Below are 5,587 nucleotides of genomic sequence, written 5' to 3' on the forward strand. Positions count from 1 at the left end.
ATGTGAACACATTGTGCAGATGACACGGAGAGATAAATGAAGAGCCACTGAATCCAGACAGTCAAACCTGCATCTTGAAGTTAACTAAAAGATTAGTTTAGAATGGATTTCAAACATCCCAGAAGTCTTATAGCAAATTGACTTCTGGGATGTCATAACTATTCTCATAACTATTCCGATATCAGATTTGGAAGGCATGTGCATCAAATATAAAGTTAGACATAAATGAAGAACTAAGTTGACTGACATTAGGTTTCGGTTTGTTTGCTGGGCTTTTTGCAACACCAGTGACTAATTCTGATATATGTACTGTTGCTGACCTTGTTCATCCATTTTTAGCCACAGTTTATCTTAAAATGGAAACTTATATTCAATTCAATTCAATTTTATGTGTTTAGCACCAAATCAAAATATGCATTATCTCAAGGCACTTTACGTAGAAAGTAAAGATAGGTTGGGGCCCTATTTCACAAAGCAAAAGTCTAAAACTGGTTTCATGAACATGACAAAGCTTTCAGTGAACTTCAGTCACCAGATAGTAGAACACTTTTAAGATCATCGAGTCACATCCAGTCCTGGTGTTTAGTTCATGTTTTTATTATTTCAATTATTTCAACATTTCAAACTTCCTGTTTTATTTTTGAATGCTTTCAGATCCTCACTTCTCGATCCTGACTTCAGATCAGTGTTTGATTACCTGCTGCGCCCTCATGTGTTTCACCTGTGTCTTATTATTTGCCCGCCCCTTTGAGTATTTAGTCTCGGTGTTTCTTCTGCCTGTTGCCAGTTGTCCTGCTCCTCAGAGACTAGCGGTCTACCCCTTGTGTGAGTTTATTCGGTATGACTTGATTCCTTGTGTTTAAAGACCTGTTCTTTGTTTGTTTGAAACCACGGCTTGAGTGGACTGTCTTACAGTGTGCCAGCTCTTGGATCAATTAAAATGCCTTTTGATCGTATCTCTGCTTCTTGAGTCATCCATTTGAGTCCTTTGTTTGTGCCTCGGTGATAGATGTGGTAGAACAGGAGATTGGCAGCGTGAATCAGCAGAAATGTTGTGATGCAGTTGTGACAACATTAAACAGAACCTCCTGTGGAATCAGTGACATGAAGAGCTCAGTTTGTTTGAGAGCAAGAGTTGGGACCAGCCTGTGTTAATGTGGGCTCATAAAATAAAGTGATTTGCTGAATGCATGAAATTAAGAACGGTCGCATTGTTTTTTTTTTTGTTGTAATGGCTGCACAGTGACATGCCCCATCTCTGGACACCTACAGGAAACTCATGAAAACCCACTTGTTCACCACAGCCTATGGACTCTAGCCTCAGCCAATCATCAGTATTATTATCTTGTGTTTGTTTCTTTTATTTTGTGTTTTCTCCTTGTAAAGCATCTTGGGTACCCTGAAAGGCGCTATACAAACCCAAATTATTATTATTATTACAGACAAGCTAGGTCACATTAGTGTATATAGTGTATATCTATCCATCTTTGACTTTTTATCATGTCATTTCATGTTTGTTTCCCTTCACAAAACAAACAATCATATTTCTTAGAGTCAACTATGACCAATTATATTTGTGAACGCATTACTTTTCTGAGTTTGGTGACCTCCAGCACACATTTGCTTTATGCCTTTTTTGTCAGGAAATTTGTCTCTGAAACAAAATGATAGTCACTGTTTCCGTCTTTGTTTGATATCTGTCTGAAGTTCAGAATTAAATTAAAGGTATTAACGTTAACTTAAAACAAATGTTACAATCAAAGATGAGTGCCAATAAGTGTGTCTATAAGCCACAACTTTATGCTGAACACGTTTTAAAAAATTGATAAACTGGTCTCAGACAATGTTTCAAGAAAAAAAATCAGTCTTCTGACTCTGGGTGTTTTTTTTAGCAGTTTGGGGAAGATCCAAAGCAATCCCCAGAGACAATGGATGTTTTTGTAGGCTTTTTATTAGAACTTCAAAAGTAAGTGGATGATGGGAGTGAAACTGGGAAGTGCCTTTTTACAGCTGCCCAATACAAGCTTAGTGATCCATTCATGAATCCTCATATTCATGAGTGCATATCTTCCACTGGTACAAATGAAGAGGAAACGGGTTTTAAAGGTCTGTCTTTTAATTCTTGTTTGCTTTTTTCCCTCAGGGCTCACCACTGTGACAGAACTCAGCCTCCCTCCTCCAGTGAGTCTGTCTACCATAGTACAGGAAGTGAGTGTTTTCTGTGGGGATATAAGGAATGCCAGAAGAACAGTACAAACCCCAGCTTAAAAAGCACTCGCACCAGGACAACCCACGGAAGAATTCAGGAAGCATCGGCAGAGCAGAACTGTTCCAGGAGGAGGGTGAGAAGAAGGCTAATCTTTGGGGCAACACTACCCCCAGCTCAGCTGGAAAGGAATGCACCCTTTCACAAGTTGAATTGAGGCCATGTCTGGCAGGGAGATAATGGGGGACAAAATCACAATTTCCCAGATTCTGGAGATGGTAGTGGGTGAGGGAGAGTTTAAACTGGAGCAGCCCAAGTCCTTTGACCTTTCTCCGATGAAAAGACATCACCACATACACTTTAATGTGAAGTTAGACACGTTGTTTCTCCAATGTTTAGCTCGAGGGATACGAAGATCAGGAATGAAATGTTTACTTTTCAATGATTTTCTCTGCATTGCCAAATTCTGGACATGTCCTGAAATGACATGATGTCTAATCCGAGTATTGTCGCTGACCATGTTCACTCCTGTGCACAGTTCCATCTTCTGATGAATACTTCCTGCAGGACTCCATGTCACAAAATAAAGGTCTCAAGCTGTTTTCATGGACATGCCAGTCAGTTCAGTGAACCTCCCAAGTCACCAGATGTGAATCCAGCAGAACCTCTGGGATGTAGAGCAGTAGATTAGCAACAGATCGCAAATGTTTTAACTTGAGGAATGAATGCCACAAAGAACTGGGGCTGTTTGAGAGCAAAGAGAGGAACTGCCTAATGTGTTGTATAGTGTTGGTGGAAAAGTGCTCACCAAGTGAATATGACTTTGAAGGGCTACCCAGGGTAAAATGAAGTACTGCTGCATCTTTGTTTCCATTGAAATGTGGCTACATAGCAACATTCAGATGGGCAGGCCTGCCACCGAGCTGACAGGGAATCAACAGTGTCTACTGGGACTTGCGGTGGTTCACTGTGTTTACATTCACAAGGAGCACACATGCTGTTCTGCTTCCTGCATGGACAGTAATGACCACACAGCATTAAATTCATAAGCTACAGTTATTTGACTTGTTTTTACAGGAACGTGTACACAAACTTCCTGTCCTCCAATATTTACAACTCGGTATGTTGTTCTTGACTTAATGTGGTATTTGTACTGGTTTATTATTTAGTTTGCTGTCCTTTTTTTGTATATCCAACAAGCGGTTTAATGCCCCCCCCCACCCCTGTACCACCTGTAACATTAAAGTGATGTACTGTAATTATGTTCAAATAATATCATGTATATTCAAATATCATTCTACAATCAGTGCCTTTGCATTTAGTGTTTTATGTATTTTCTTTTAGTTTACTAAAGTAACATTATTGAATTTTACATTTGACATACTTTTTTACACTGTGTTGTTGCCACTTTAACTAAAGCGAAAAATATGTGATCACTTGATATAGTGGATAGATTTTGTTCAAGGGCTCATTAACATAATTATGTAAAAAAAAATGTAGAGGGAGCTAAAAGCACAGTAGCAGTAAAATATTTTTTCCCCCCAATAAGAATCTGAAATCTGCAGGGAGAGAAGGAGAAATTACAGTGACCAATAACTTCTAATGTAAATGGTTTCACGACCAGCTTGAGAAAATCCCCCCCCCTTAAAACTTGCAGGGCTGTCCTGCTTAGATCTCTGTGCTCTGCCAGTGCCTGAGTAGCCTGGCAAAATGAAGCCACGTCTGCATATCTGTGGTTTGTTCAGGAGTCAGCTCTGCCAGTCATACTGTGCCACACATGGCCCTGTACGTCCTCGTCTGGAAACACTATAGGTGCTCAGCATTCCTTGTGGCTTATTCCAGACTGAATTGGCTTGTTTTTCAACACAGAGTGAGAATATACGTACAGCACAAACAGTGGCAGCAGGGCTGATCTTTTCTCTGCATTCAGTGACGTGGAGCTGAGGTCATTTCGATTTTTCAAGTCATGACCTCATTTGGTTTTGTTTGCCTGCTTTCTTTTCCTAGTTGGACTCAAGAAACTTTAATCACATGTTGCCTGCAATCACATGGTGACACATGGTAGGAAACTTGAATAGAAATTCTGTCATTTTCAGAGAGGTTTTCCTTTACAAACAGACAAAACGTAGGTCTGATCACAGTACGATAGCTTCTATTCCAAACACTGTGTTCTGCTGGTTTTCATGCTGCATAAACATTCTGCACACATTTTTCCATTTGCAAGTCAGCAAACAATGGAATATTGGTTGAAAAAGAATTCCAAGTTTGAAAAGAACACAGAGAAGAAAAAGTCAAGAAAAAGTGTATCGCACAAACTTTGGAAATATAAAGAGTAAATTCACTCTCAAACTTTCGAATAAAGAGTCAAATCCATGCATATGGTTCAAGGGTTTTTCTTTTTATGTAACTTGAGGAAACATTTGTTACATTTCACAGATGTAGTGCAGTCTGGGAGAGTTATCTCTCTCCTGAAACTCGCCCCACATGAGGGCAATGGCAGCATGAAGTGCACCAGGAGCTGTGGTGGACATTTCCTGCACACTCAGCACCTTGGATGAATGACTGGTCCTCCTGTTCTTTGCTCAGCCTATTAAAAGCTCCTCGTGCATATCTGCTTCACATCAGGATGTGGGGACATAATTACGGTTAGCAAGTTAAGGATGGGGAACAGCAGTGGAGCTCCACCGCCTTTTCTTTTTCCACTGCCACCCTCACTGTGCCAGCATGGAACTGCTGGGTTGCCAGTTCAGCCAATGAAAATGTAGGGATTTTCTACACTGTACTTACCAACAGGACCATCATCTAATGTATGCCCAGCTTTCAACTGTTTCTTCTTTAGGAAGTACAGAGATTATAAAACATACATGACCTCCTGGTACATTTGAATCCTATTTCCTATGATTTGCTTCGCTTTTGGAAATATATTCGCTGTGTGGGTTGCATCACCCCCCCCCCACCCCATCCCAAATTTGACACAGAAGTGAGGAAGTCTGGTTAGAGGGTTTAATGTCCACTGTCCCGTGACACTAGAGACCATATTGTGTCCAGATCATATCATCTTCTGTAATGAATCCAAAGCTTCACCTTTGACATTGTTCTGAGTGGGACCTCCACCCTGACGCACCCCTCCTCCTTTTCACAAGTGAATCAGGAGGCCACATATTGTGCAATTAGATCATTCAGACTAATTTGTTTGTGAGTGTTTGAATTTGTAATTTAGGGCTGCTACAGTGGTTAGCATTGTTGCCTCAAAGCAAAAAGTTCCTGGCTTTGAATCTGACAGCTGACAAGGGCCTTTCTGTGTTGAGTTTGCATGTTGTTCCTGTATCTGTGTGGGTTTTCTCCAGGGACCCCAGCTTCCTCTTACAGTCCAAACACATG

At 40.6% G+C, this 5,587-nt stretch overlaps 1 long non-coding RNA gene across 1 annotated transcript; it reads left to right on the forward strand.

Annotated features, from left to right (window-relative positions):
• The first annotated feature begins 360 nt into the window (after positions 1-360).
• On the forward strand, positions 361-5,167 carry LOC138405644 (uncharacterized). Its single transcript, XR_011239437.1, has 3 exons — positions 361-838; positions 2,144-2,342; positions 2,745-5,167. It is a non-coding gene; the product is annotated as an uncharacterized lncRNA (long non-coding RNA).
• Positions 5,168-5,587: the final 420 nt, after the last annotated feature.

This window comes from Paralichthys olivaceus, chromosome 19 (genome assembly GCF_024713975.1).
Source record: "Paralichthys olivaceus isolate ysfri-2021 chromosome 19, ASM2471397v2, whole genome shotgun sequence".
Taxonomy (NCBI): Eukaryota; Metazoa; Chordata; class Actinopteri; order Pleuronectiformes; family Paralichthyidae; genus Paralichthys; species Paralichthys olivaceus.